At 40.0% G+C, this 15159-nt stretch overlaps 1 protein-coding gene across 3 annotated transcripts in view; it reads right to left on the bottom strand.

Moving 5' to 3' along the window:
- Window positions 1-15159, bottom strand: part of LOC111156874 (activin A receptor type 1) — a 126736-nt gene that overhangs the window by 70284 nt on the left and 41293 nt on the right. For 2 of the 3 annotated variants that reach the window (XM_022518183.1, XM_022518031.1), the window contains exon 2: window positions 4896-5192. The gene's annotated coding sequence lies outside the window, so the exon portion shown is untranslated. The remainder of the gene's footprint in view (window positions 1-4895; window positions 5193-15159) is intronic. The other variant, XM_022518105.1, reaches the window with a different exon arrangement.

Below are 15159 nucleotides of genomic sequence, written 5' to 3' on the forward strand. Positions count from 1 at the left end.
GTGGCTAAATATGCATACACGGGTGATAAAAGCATAAGAAAGGCAACAGAGCAATTACTACGTAAGTCAAGAAAGCAGTGACTGACTTCTGGAGGGCGAGAGGGGCTATGTCTGGCATGGGACACACCAGGGGAGGGGAGACTGCTAATATTCTGTCTCCTGATCTGTGTGGTGGTCACAAAAATTCTCACCATATAATAAATAAAAAAATAATAATAATATAAAATTAACAAACAAATATAAATAAATAAATATAAATAATAAAGGAAAATACCTTACAATAATTAACTAAGCTATGTAGGTGTTGTATGGATATCTGCGTCTGTGTCTTATTTTACAATAAAAAAAGAAGATAAAAACAGAATGTGTGCTGTTAAAAACAAAAGGTGCAGACTAACGGATACACATATACTGAGGAAGTAACAGCACCGTGTATCATGTATACACAAAAATCTGCCCCGGTTTGTGTCATAAATAAGTTTTTGTAATAAACTTCTGAAATATCAACTATTTTTTTAAAGATTTTATTTATTTATTTATTTTTCAGAGAGCAAGAGAGAGCACAAGCAGGGGTAGCCACAGGCAGAGGGAGAAGCAGGCTCCCCGCTGAGCAAGGAGCCTGATCCAGGACTCAATCCCAGGCTCCTGAGACCATGACCAGAGAGCAGACGTTTAACCAACTGAGCCACCCAGGCATCCCATGAAATATCAACTATTTTTTATCTGCAAATAGGAAAACTGTTTTCTCAAGTTCCAAGTTTATTCATTTGTAATAGAGAAATAGGCATCGGTTACCTAGTCATAACCAGAAGTCAAGTATTAAATAAAATTAACACAATAGCTTATGATAAGTTGGTCGTTTCCCTCTCTTCCTTCAATTATACGTTTCATGGGTCGAGGATATAGAAAGACTGTAGATTCCAAATCAATGTTTCCCAAATACTGTCAACATTATCCTCCAACAAAAAAAACTGACATCAAAAAGATGTGATCCCTTTGCAAAGTATCTATATGTATAACACAACCCCATTCATAGTATTAGCAGGTTTTCTTCTCAGAGGGGAGGAGTGGTGAATAGATATGATTATTTTAAAGTTCTTTGTTTTTTTAAAAAAAACCTCACACATAAAAAGAGACATGAATATTCTATAAAATAGAACTTTAAAATTCTGTCAAAGGAAACTTAAAATAAATATGAAAATTTTGCAAAATGGAACAACCCCCATCACAAGGTAAAACACACATAAGCTCCAAGAGTTCAAAAACTGTGATCCTGGTACACGTATGGGCAGAGAGATCAATGAAACTAAATGGATATCCCCAAAAGAGACCAAAGTGTACAGGAGAACATATAATACAAAAGAAATCAAAGAGGAAAAGTTGGAACTATTCAGTAAAATTGGAAAAACTAACCACTGTGACAAAGACCACTGATTTTCCATTAAAATTCCTTCTTGGCTGCTTGTTGGGTCCATGCTGACCTGCAGAGACCACACTCCCCACTCTCCCATGCAGCTACATGTGCCCCAAGACTAAGTTCTCATCAATGGAAATGGAAGTGGTGTGTGTCCAACTTCTGATCACTTGCCCTGGACTTTCTCCTTTGTCCTTCACATGGAGGGAACCCAGATATGGTGCAAGCCATCTATGACCATGTGCATAACTACAGTGACAATTGCACAGAAGGAACATGAGTCTCAATGACTAGTGGCTATGGGAGGTTCTGCTGACCTGGTTTGCTCACACAGGACTGTTTAGTGAGAAAAAAATCAACTTCTACGTTGTTTGAACCATAGCATAGCCCTTGGTTACAGCAACTCAGCCTTAGCCTAATAAATAGAGCATCTAGAGAAAAATTCAGTTTTGATTCATACCTAACATTCCAGATGGATCAAAGATTTAAACCTGAAAACGTAGCCACAACACAACATCCAAGGGACCATGAGGTAGGTTTTTAGCCACAGAAAGTTTATCTGTTTAGCTCTACAAGTCACTGTGAACATCTGCTAATGATGTCTCTTTCACTACAATGTAAGCGCATGGAACAAGAATTGGGATTGGTGTTCTATATACTGCTGCCTAGAACAAGTGCCTAATACCTACGAGGCATTCCTTAAGTAGCTGTTGAATGAATAAATTGATAAATATAAGTGTACTAATTTTTAACTAATCTGCACAGCAAAATAATTCTTATTTTTGTACAAATGACAACATATAAATATCACTTACCACACTTTATTTTGTTAATGCACAGGAGTTCCTTTAAACTGATAATAGATCAATAACCCAATGGGAAAACAGACTAAGTACACAAACACAGGGGGAACACAACAGGAAATACAAATGGTCTTTAAAATTACGAAAAGATGCTCAATATCAATGAAAATAAAAATACAAATTAAAGCTACATTAAACAATCATTTTTCACCTATCCATTTGGCAAAGTAAAACATCTTTGACAATCATACTGTGATCATCAGAGTTTGAGGAAACACCCATTGCTGCTGAAATCTAAAACTGGGGCGCCTGGGTGGCTCAGTTGGTTAAGTATTCAGCCCAGGTCATGTTCCCAGGGTCCTGGGATCAAGACCCATTTCAGGCTCTCTGCTCAGCAGGGAGACTGCTTCTCCCTCACTGCCCCCTGCTCATGCTCTCTGTCTCACTCTCCCTCTCTCAAATAAATTAATAAAATCTTAAAAAAAAAAAAAGGAAAGAAATATAAAACTTTGCAAGCTCGATGAACAGAGTAACCTGGCAATAAATTTCTACCAAATTTAAAATGTTTGTAACTTTTGACACAGCAATTCTACTACTAGAAATGGATCCTACGGATATACTCATAAACATGTTTAAAATGCTATCTGTACAAAGTTATATTCCCTAGAGCCCTGTTCATAATAATAAACAATAGACTAGAAGTCATCCAGGTGGCCATCGACATAGCACTGGTTAAATAAATTATAGCACATGTCCACAGTGGAATACTAGGCATCCATTAAAAAAGAATGCAGTATTAATATAGAAGAACTTCCAAGAAATATTATCGCAATAAAAAAAGGCACAAAACAGTGTATATTGTTACCATCAGGGTTTAAACACACATACAAACACACACACACACACACACAGGGGCGCCTGGGTGGCTACGTTCACTAAGCATCTGCCTTCAGCTCAGGTCATGATCCCAGGGTCCTTGGATGGAGCCCAGCCCCTCACAGGCTCCCTGCTCAGCAGGGAGTCTCTTTCTCCCTCTAACCCTTCCCTTGGTTGTATTCTCTTGCACTCTCTCTCTGTCAAACAAATAAATAAAATCTTTAAACACACACAAATAAAACCCTGCAATAATCTAAAGGTTATGTGCCGGTATATTATATATGCCTTGAAATCTCCAAAAGAATACACAACGAATTGGTAACAATGACTGACTCTAGGAAGACGAACTGGATGCCTGGGAGATGGGAGGAGTGAAACTTGTATTTCTTCACTCTTTCGTACCTTTTTAATCTTATAAACAGTAATTATATCACTTTCCTAAAAATAAGTGTTTTATAAAGAAACAAAAATAAAATATTCCTCCCCAACCCCAGATACCTGAAAACTTCTCTGGCGATTCTCACTGTCAAACACACCAGGGAACTACTGAGCTGAACCATCTTAACCCTGTTTCATAATTAAGAATCACAGGGTTAGCAATTAACAAACACCACCATCTCTTCCTCCATCACATAAATGCATATGCGAAATAAAGTCAGTCTCTTAATTCCATCCCTGTTATTTATTACTTCCTCTTAAAACTAATTCAACCTCACGCCACCTTAAATGGGCATGAAAATCTCTCCAAATGCTCCAAGGATAGTAGCCAGAACCAACAACTATACAAATATATTAACACAGCCTAGCGCCAAAGTTTCTTCCAGGCATCCAGAAGATGAAAATCGGACATAACAGACACTTCAGCAACAGCCCAAAGCTGTGCATCACGTGCCTTGGGAAACAAAAACTCACATCATTAAAGACTAAAAAGTCCAATGTCAACAGCCGTGGCTTTTGTTTTCTCCCTCATGTGAAAGGTCTCCCCCCGCCGCATCCCCCTTTAAATTACAGGCTAACCCCTCACTTGAGGACTGGTTATTATGTTACAGCCTTATAAGGAACACTAAGCAGTCATTTAGACTGAGATTCTGCTTAAAAGGGAAAATGTCCACAGCTTATGGAGTGGAAGGAAAAAGCAAGTTGTAAAACAAAATGTGGGGACATGTTCGTCAATTCTGAAACATAATTAATATGCAGATTTTATATGTAATACAGTAAGACTTGTGTGTGGAAAGTATGTGTTCCAAATTAGTGGCTATGGGTAAAAGAGGATGGCAGGAAGGAAATTTTACCTATGTATATGTCTGTACTTTATACTATTTTGTACTACTTGAAATTAAATAATCAAGGGGCGCCTGGGTGGTTCATTCGGTTCAGCGGCAGGCTTTGCCTAGGATGGTGATCTTGGGGTCCTGGGACTGAGCCCCATGGGGCTCTCTGCTCAGCAGGGATTCTGTTTCTCCCTCTGCCCATTCCCCTGCTCCTGCTCTCTATCTCTCTCATATAAATAAATAAAATCTTTGAAGGGCGGGGGGGGGGGGGGGGAAAAGTGGCCCTCTAAGAGGAAAAGAATGGCAGAAGTATTTTATATTTATTGATAGTTTTTTAATAAAGTGGCCAATGGTAAAGAACAACTAAGCAGCTCCACCCAAAAAGGAAAAAATGAGAGAGAGAGAAAGAGAAAGAGAGAAGCCCCCCCTTCCAGGCAATGCAAGAACTAAGAAGAGTTAGGCTAGAGTCCTACCCTTTTAATACCGGATTCATTTAAACCAACAAAATCATCACTGTGGCTAAGAATTTACCGTGTTAGATTTGATCTCTGCCAAAGAGCATTAAAAGAGGTGATTTGTTGAAATGGCTCTAGGGCTGGCTCTGGCAACGCTGCTCGAAGAGCTCCTGGGGAAGCTGACTCAGCTACCTTAGAGCCTGCACCCGGTCATGTCCTCCCACAGTCCCGCAGGCGGTGCGCTCGGGCTCCGAGCTAGGCTCACTCGTTCACCATTCACCGGAGACTAAGGCAGCGGCACGCGCTCCTGGAGTCATGAGAAGTTCTCCAGTAGTTCTGCTCTGGTGATGTGAGGATCCCAAGCGGCTCAGGGCTGCAGAGGGAAAGAAGGAAAACAAGCTGAGCAGAAGAAAATTCAGTAGTTGTGAATGTGCTGGATGAAGGAAGCACACACTTGACAAGCCTTTCCATGGGGACTGTGAAACGAAGGGCAATTTACAACTGAAGCAAGTAAGGAAAGGGGTTGAAAACAATGACATGCAGTATGTCGAGGTCACAGATCTGCGCTGGTCTTTAAATATTTTCTAAATGACACAAAACTCAGTAAGATCTGCAGTTGGTAAATTTCAAAATCGAGTTCCTTTAAAGCCATATACCATGGACTCCAGCCAATTACAAAAACAAACGAAAAGCAATGGCTTTGCATATATTAATCATATATACTAGGTTAAAAACAAAAGACATTTGAACAGTACACAAGTATAGAAGGAAAAGTCTCTCTCCAGAACCGCCGCTCCTCCTAGAGACACCCCATTGCACCAAAGGAACCAGTTTCTTATGTGTCCCACCCAGAAAGGATCTGGTTTAGGTCCACTTTCAACCACCATTCTCAGCTGTAGATAGAACTAGTTCAAAGGCTCAGAAAACAATGCGGAGGGAGCACCAAACGGAAGGGAAGGGGCTCTAGATAACTGAAAAACAAAAAGCCACCCGAGCTCCCCTTTCCTTTAGGAAGACTTTAAAAACATCAACATTTGCCAAAGGAAGAGGAAATTTTTATTAGAACCAAACTTTTCCATTCAAATAAGTCACACAAAACACTGAAGAATTTACTCCTTTCAAAAACCAGCACTTTTTTTTTTTAACCTCAAGGAATATTTTGCCAAGAAAATGTTCATGTAAATAAATTTAAATGGAAAACAAACCCAAAATACAACATTCCTCAATAATTATTTGAAAGGAAAATCACAACCCTGAAATTAAAGGGAAATATTTTATAAGTAATATCAAACCTTTCCTTGCTTCAGTTTAAAGTAAGGCTCATAATCAATTTGAAAAGATAGTCTAGACATGTAAAAGGCACACATAAGACATAAGACATAAGACAACAATAATATCGCCCCAAAATAGAAAGGTCAACCAGAAATTTCACATCTGCAGCTATCATTTAGGGAAGTTACAGAGTAAAAATCCATTTCTAGCATGGACATTCTTAAAAACAAACTCATTAACTAAGCAGAAGACACAACCTCCACTTTCAGAACAAACTGCTAAAATCCTGGTATTTTCTGAGAGGCGGGGGCCAGAGAAATTTGGCGGACTGACACTGAGGTTGCTTTCCCCTGTGCCAAATCTATGTAGGGGGCCATTGCTAAGCTGCCCTGCCTGGGGCTTACCAAGTTATAGGTACTGTCTGGCCGGGGGAGGGGGGTGCGCTTTAGAGAGCAAGAAAATAAGGAAACACTGGTGCATATTTCTTCGATTCTTTCAAAAAAAGAATCATCAGAGAAACTGTCAAAGTTTAACTTTTTAATTACAAAGGTGCTTCTATTTCCTTTCCAACTTCCAGCCCTACCTATTACCTTCACTGCATGGAATTCCTTCAAGACCATGCTCTCCCGCCTCTGTTCAGCCTTCTCTAATGATTCTTATATTTTCCAGGTCTTTCCATTCTGACTCCTCTGGCATTTAGATTCTATATGACTCAACTTGGCACTTAATCCTCTGCCTTGAACTAGGTTTGTCTCAAAACCAATTTAAAACTAGGAAAGAATCACATATTATCCTTCTACTATATTATTTCTTTCCCAATACCTAATAGATAGCTGGTGCTCAAGAGTTGCAAGATAAAACTCAAGTCTTCAAATTAAACATAATTTAATATTTGTTTTAGAATGCATCAGGTTCTCAAATAACCTGTGGATTGAAGTCAAAACTGTGGTGTATTGTAAGGAGGAACAGGTTGGTAAAAAGGGAGCCAAAGAATCTGGAGCAAATTCCAGGTATTTAACTCTTAAATGTTCTACACAGGACCCATCTCCACACAAATACACTTCATGCCAAGAAGCAAGCTTGGCAGATCCTGAAAGGCAGTGGGAAGCAGTTATCTTCAAAACCCCAAGAATGGTTAATAAAAACAAAAACAAACCAAAACAAAAGAGATGTGCACCAATTAAAATCAGTGCTATAAAATACGTATCGATGTAGCAAACTCCAGCAACTTGTCACAGAACTTCCACTGAGCCGAGTTTTTTCTAAAACCATAGCCAACTCCTTTGTTTGGTTCACTGAGGTTTAACTATTGGCAGCTAATCACGTTGTGTGAAAATCTGACCCTTTATAAAGGTTAGAGGCACATTCCTCTCATAAGGAGAAGGAAGGGGGAAAAAGAGAAAAAAAGAAAAGTTCTTATTCCAAGTGTGGGTTTAACATAGCAGTTATTTTTCTTTAATGCAATTTAAAAGAACATGTATAGTTTCTTAAAAGTTATTGTATTATGATGGGACCTGAGTAACAGGAAAGCACAAAAGGTACTTAAAATCAAACAAGTTCTTGGCAGTCAACAAAGCAGCTAAGCAACAAGAAAAAAAAAATTCAGGGCAGGTTTTCTCAGCTATTTAATTATAACTGCATCCTTGGCCTCTAGAAATTGTAGCTTCCAAATCCTGCAGATTTCAAGACAGCACTCCTTGTGCGGTGCTGGATGTTAATTACACTTATTATAGCGATCATTTTACAACATACACAAATATCAAATCATTGCGTTGTATACCTGAAACTAAGATATTATTATTTACCAATTATACTTCAATTTTTAAGGAAAAAAAATAAAAAGTCATCATCCCATACCTTCCCCGTTTATCCACCCAGCCGCATTACCCAAATAAACTGTGGTGGATCTTGCTGTCAAATTACTCTTAACTGCAATTACTTTAAGAAGCAGCATATGGTTGCAAGAACATGGACTTAGGAAAGAGCCAAACCCAGTTTTCCAACCTACTTAATGTGATCTTTTCCCAAATCACTGAACCTCTGTCAGTTTGTTTTCCTTCCCAGGAAACAAAGTAAATGCCTTCCATCTTTAACAGTTACTAATAACGCCAGCTATCATTTAGTGAGCCCTTAGTTCCAGAATTTTGCTAACCACACACTTGCACCATCTGATTTAATCCTAACCGCACAAAAATTGAGATGAAGGTACTAGTTTTCCCATTTGAAAGATAAAACAATGTTAGAGAGGTTAAGTAAAACTGCCCAAGATCACACTTTTTTAAAAAAGATTTTATTTATGTATGTATTTATTTATTTACTCATTTGAGAGCGAGCACAAGCACAGGGAGGGGCAGAGGGAGAGCAGCAGGCTCCCTGTTGAGCAGGGAGCCCACTGTGATGCAGGGGCTCGATCCCACGACCCTGAGACCATGACCTGAGCCGAAGGCAGACCCTTAACAGACGGAGCCATGCAGGCGCCCCAACACATTTTTGTAACAAGTGGAAAAAACCCACAAATCAATTCAAGTTCTGCTGACTCCAAAATCTATGTTCTTAATTGCCAATAAGTAAAAGTGCATCTTGACAGTTTTTAAGAACTGCACTCAATGCTCATAGTAAATACTCTTAGTCCCCTCTCCTGTTTTCTACTCCTTAGAATAACAGAAGTATGAAAGCACTGTAGTAGGAAAAGCAAAAAGCACACCAATCCCAAACAATAACACAAATCATCTACAAATCACACGACAAATGTCCTCTTGTTCTGGCTCTAAAATAATATTGCTACCACCAAGCATATAAATGTCGAGTATCCTTGAAGAATTACCTATTCCAGACACTTGAATATGTGAGAAAGACAGTTATGATCGCTTAGTAATTCTGGAGAAAGGCAATGGGGATATCAGCCGGTTCCCAAGATCCCCAGTCTCCCAGTGGAACAAAATTAGGCCACATGCCCGAGACAACTGATAAACTCAGGGGACACTGCAGAGCAGAAAGAACAGGGAAAGCCACACGAAGCTGAGAAAAAGATAAACTGGCGACTGAATCAGGAAGTAGGGAGGAACGTGGAGATACAGCAGATCCCCTTCTCCGGGGGTTTCCAAATTCTCAATAGATCTTCATCTTTGGGATTTAGGGATGAGAAATGTGCATTTCCAGGAATTTCTCCAGAAATACTCTCCCAATTATAGTTCTTCTTAAAATACTTCCAAATATTCTTCAGCCACTATTACAGATATCTTTTTAAAAATGTCACGTAAGTAAGAAATAATGGTATTTACAAAAAACTGTAGCCTGTAACAAATACTCAGATGCTAGAAAATGCCAGTGAACATTATTGGGTAGTATTCCAAGAGCTGGCCAAATCCAGCCCGCAGTCTGTTTTGGTAAATAAATGTTTTATTGGAACACAGCCCCACTTGTTCATTTGACGTATAGTCCATGGCTGCTTTCATGCTCAAACAGCAGAGCTGATAGTTCTGACAGAGTCCATATGCCTTGCAAAGCCTAAAATATTTGCTATCTGGCCCTTCAGAGAAAAAGTTGCTTGACCCCCGCAATGACCTGCAGTTTGAATCTATGCGGAAGGTTAACAGCATTGCACAGAATCACATGTTGAAATTGCCATTTTAAAGACTTCTTCTGCTTCAGAAACGTATTTCTTGGAATACCACACACAGGATTTGTATACAATATGCTATGTATATAAACTTATTTTATTTGCAAGGATGACTCACCAGTAGCAGCAGACAGGGCCACAAACACATATCTATAACCTAGCAACAGCTACACGCAATCACGACCGATTCCCTCCTCTGGGCTCCTGCCCTGTCCTGGCTCTGGGAAACATCAATCTTATCCTTCCCTCCGCAGGCTCCCGTTCAACTTGACATCAGCGGATTCCTTCGATCTACCACTGCCTCTATGTTCATTGTTTAATTCTCACAGGAGAATTGCCACACTTCTAACCATCTACCTGATTTCTTAGCTGACTGTTTGGGCCATCTGGAAAGACACAAACTTCCCAAGAAATCCTGGGAAGGAACTCTGCCACGGAAATAACGATTCTCTTCAGGTGTATGGAGACTAAGTGGAGCTCGAACCCCCTAGACTTGTAAGGGATAGAAGAAAAAGAGTTGAGCGCAGGAGGCAGAAGGAGGAAAAACAAAGTTCAGGATGTTTTAAGGAAAAGACTAAGGTCTGTCCCAACGCCTAGAGAGAAGAGCAACCTAAGTGGAGATAAGAAGAAGATGAAATTTCCTCATGCTGTGGCCCCAGTGATAGATTTAAGGCCCAAATATCACAGCATCTTTCTCCTTCTAGAATTTCAGTTCTAATTTGGCTGAGATGAAAGATATTCACTGTGAATTATGACAGGAGTAAGTGTCATTAAGCACCAAACTACTCCTGAAGATAACCTGCTTACAGTTCATAATCTCAAACACCCTCATCTAAAGTGGTTGGGGTGTGGGAAGGGGGTCCACCAAAATCCCATTTACCCATCTGTGCAACCAAAGATGCATTTATTCGTGCCAGAAGTACAAAGCATAAGAACCAAGGGTGAAACACGAGGGAACAAAGGCATTGGGATACAGCAGCACCAAACGGATCCCAGGCTTGAATCAAAGAGTCCCGGGCTGAATCCCAGCCCTGCCAATTATGTAATCTTGGGCCAACTGTCTGGGCCTCAGTCTCTCCCAGGCAAAATGGGCATCATGACTTCCTCACAGAGTTGCCACATGTGAAGTCCATGGCCTACAGGGGGTTCTAATGAATGGTAGCTATTATTGCAAACACAGAATTTAAGGAGCAGATATAAGAAGAAGAGAGAGTGACAAAGAGAGAGAATCACAAGGGTTGACATTACGTTGAATCATTTGAAAATGCTGTCATTTGACCATTTTGCCTCATAAAAATAAGCAATGTTTAAATACATATTATAAAGGGCTCTGTAGGGAAGCCTGAAAGGAGACAGCATGAAAGACTAATACCCCATCCTCATTCCCCAACTGGTGGCAGCTCAGAAGAAATCCAGACACCAGATGGGAAGGCTGCAGACTAAAATAGAATACCCCTTAGTCAACTCCTCACTAGAGAGGAGGTGTGACTTCAGAGAAGAGAAGATTCAACAAAAGACAGACAAACACACACACCTCACTCCTAGGTAGCCCACGTAACTTGCTCCTTCTCTCTTCCCTTTTCCATTCCTGTCCTGTCCTTTCTTTTTGTTATTTCTGTCCCTAGGTAAAGCCCCATGGTGTCTTGTTAACCAGTTGGGGAAAGAAATAGCATTTCTGCTCAGCTGATGTTACCAATTGCCCAGCAAGCCTTCGGTAGGCCATGTAGCACAGCTGATAGCTCGTAAAGAAATCCAATGGGTCTGGGGTTGTCTGGCTGGCTCAGCCAGTTAAATGCCCAACTCTTGATCTTGGCTCAGTTCTTGATTTCACAGTCACAAAATCAAGCCCCATGCTGGGAACGGAGCCTACTGTAAAAAAAAAAAAAAAAAAAGGAAGAAGGAAAGAAGGAAGGAAGGGAGGAAAGGGAAAAGAAATCCAGTGGATCCACTGCATTTTCCCTGTTATTTTTCTGTCTTCCCTTCATACTGTAGGTGTTAATTTTTTCAAGTCCTCTTAGCCCTCCCCCAGCTAATGGGTCTGTGGTTGATTCATGGCATCATGTCAGTTCCTAGATGCGATCTGAGCTTCAAGACACCCCACTAGCCCAAACCCAACTAGCTCCATCCCAGCTATCTCTCATCTCAGAAAGGTTCTAAGTGAGAAATTAGAACACCTTGTGTACCGAGGGATGAATTACAGGTAGAGGTAAGAATGGAGGAACATGTCATTTCTTCCCTCCTCCCAACCCATACTCTCAAAACAGAATTAGACTTCCCTAATTAGATTGCTCTTCTCAATCTGTTGGGCCAGCTTTCACAAACGTAAATCCAATTTCTGCAGCACCGCTGCAATCCCCATTATCGTGTTTCATCTGTTGTCTCAAAGTAATGTGGCAATCCTTGATGATTACCCTCACACACAAAACTATGGAGGCTTTCATCAGCTGATGATCTCAAAGCATTTTTATAAGAGTTCGCAGGGATGCCTCCCACGTGGGCCAGAACCAGACTTTCTGGTTTTCTGATGGGGTGTCTGGCGTTTTGTTTCTCCTAAGCTTTACTCTAGAGTTCCTGTGTTTATATCCTCACTAGATAGACGTTAGCAAAGCTTCAACAGGGAAGCTTCTTGGAAGTAGGGACTCTGTGTATCCAATATCCTGCTGTAACCTCCATAACCTGTTCTAGCATCATACCAGATCTACTTAAATATTTGTGGAATGAATGAAGCTTAAAATTATAGAAACATCCAAAGCATTAATAATTTCAACGTCATAAACTTGGTAACCTAAAGCTTCTCTATCATTAAATGGCTAAGCCTCTACCCTAGACTTAAATTTCAAAACAGTGCAAAATGTACTAAAAACTCTTACTTGAGTGGAACAGGATAACATAAAGGAACATATTAAAAAATTGTAGAAAAAATTCTATTTCATAAAAGCAGTTCTCACTTTAGAATGGTAGTAAGTTTCCTTAATACATTTATTAACGTAATATCTCCAAAATGAGGTTAAGTTTTTCAAAATTTTATCTATAGAAATTTCCAGAAACACCGATAGGGCTCCTGCAAAACAGGAGAAGAGAGAACTAAAGCTTTTAAAAACCATTCTTCCAATCTCTTCTTTTTTTTTATTTTTTTTTAAAGATTTTATTTATTCATTTGACAGACAGAGATCACAAGCAGACAGAGAGGCAGGCAGAGAGAGAGAGAGGGAAGGAGGCTCCCCGCTGAGCAGAGAGCCCGACACGGAACTCGATCCCAGGACCCCGAGACCATGACCCGAGCCGAAGGCAGTGGCTCAACCCACCGAGCCACCCAGGCGCCCCATCTTCCAATCTCTTCTTGAAAATATTTATGTCATCTACCAACCTAAATAAAATTTTCCCTAATTAAGGTTCACTGAGAATAAACTGAATAAAAGGCAATCAACATTCTTTTTCTAATTGTTTGGCCTAATGTATTATTTGCCCACAGGCACATAGACATTTCAAAGTCTAGGCGGGGAAACTGCTTGCCCCCCCCCCACCCCGGCCGTGAGGAGAGAACAAGGTAACAAACAAACAAACAAAAACCCAGTAAAGTTTAAAAAAAAAAAAATTTTTTTTAAAGTGGACAATATTTTTATGGCTTTCTTTTCTTATTGTTACTGTTTTGTGTGCATGTGTATATATTACATATCCGTAATTATGTCAGACAAGCCATTCATTTTATAAGTAGTTGCCAGTCCTGCAATGAGTTATCTGAAAAAGTAACCTGCAACTTCTTAAGGAGAAAAACAGCCTCTTACTCATCTTTAAGTTTTATAATAATTGGGGGAGCATCCCTTCCTTACTAATCAACAAATACTTGGTGACTGATGAAGAACAGTGAGATTAATTTAAGATTAAAGTCAAGAATCCGGGTGACTGGGTCTACCGGAAATTGAGCAGCCTTGAACATTATAGTTCTTCCAACTTTGTTCCATCATGTTGATGGGAGGACTGTAGGGAGTCATCAAGGTACGGTGGAGAAAACACCAACATGAGGAGCTAGACGTGTCCCTACACCACCAGTTGTGTGACATGGGGAAGTCTCTTATCCTCTCTGGCACCCATTTTCCCTAATTATAAATTAAGAGTGGTGGCCCAAGTTGCTAAGTTTCCCTCCAGCTCAAAAATTCTGTTTAGATATTTCTTTTACAATCACTAGAAGGATTCCTCAAGAATTATGCCAACAAGAAAGGGTATGTCTTTAATTAAAAATGGTTTTCCAGTCTACTCCTGTACTGAGATGGCATACAACCTACTCATTTTTTTTAAAAAAAGGTAAAAATAACACTTTTCATTTAATTCAGCCATTGAGTTCCTAACTCACAGAGGTTTGCTTTTAATTTAATTTGCTTACCAATAATCTGTTTGCCAACTAAAGGATAACTGAGTAAGAAACAGCACAAAAAGAAGTAGAACAGTGTTGGGGGAAGGGGAGGAGGTCATTCAAGAACAGTCTCTCAAGGGGCATTAGAAAATGCCCAGTTCCCAAGACAAAAAATCTAGATTAACAAAACTAAAGTCAGCATGTCCACCTCAGTCACCACCCCAAATCTGCCAGTCTTCCTTTATGTCCTATCTCATGTAATGGAACCACCAGTGAACCTTGATGACAAAGTTGGAAACCAAGGGATTCACATTACAAACCCCATCACTGCCTTTGTTTCAGCTCGTATGGTCTCCCACCCGCAATATTTCCAACTGACTCCTTGGTGAGCTCCTCCAGGTACCTGCCAACAGTGCTGTCAATAACCACTGAGCCTCTCCTCTGCTTAACCATCAATAGCTCCCCTCAGCATGAGCAGATTCCTGATCTCCATGACCAGGCCTGAGATCTCTCCAACCCCATCCAATTATCACCCTACAGGTGCTCTGACCCTAACTACACCATACAGCACCCTGAAGACACCACAATCTTATTCACCTCCTGCCTTTACCCTTGTCCCCCCAAGATGTCTTTTTCCCTCTGTCAAGTCCCTACGCTTCAAGGTCAGCTCACAAATCACTCCCTGATAGAGGCCTTCCCTGCCCCCATGCCTGTACCCTGTCTGGGGTACACGAACCTCATCTGTTGTTCCCAAACTTAATGACCATGGCACCTAAAAGGTGCTTTTTTTTTTTTTTTAAATTTCACTGCCTAGTGAGTCTGTGATTCCTTAAAGATAAGGAGAATTTTTTCATCTCTGAAACATCAGGGACACTCTTATAAATAATAGGTCCTTAATAAATCTTGATAGATGAATGGGTGAGCCCTGATAATGGATTCAAAGCATAAGAGGGATTCTCCAAAGGAAATATGAACAATAAAAATTGAGAAATAATTATGCTAATGGGGGAAAAAACGGAGGTAGGCCTACCAGCATCCACTTTTAGTGTTGTCATGGTTTTTAATTCAAGGCAAAAAAAAAAAAAAAAAAAAAAAAAA

Source organism: Enhydra lutris, unplaced genomic scaffold (genome assembly GCF_002288905.1).
Source record: "Enhydra lutris kenyoni isolate GAN:26980312 unplaced genomic scaffold, ASM228890v2 scaffoldscaffold1, whole genome shotgun sequence".
NCBI classification, from domain to species: domain Eukaryota; kingdom Metazoa; phylum Chordata; class Mammalia; order Carnivora; family Mustelidae; genus Enhydra; species Enhydra lutris.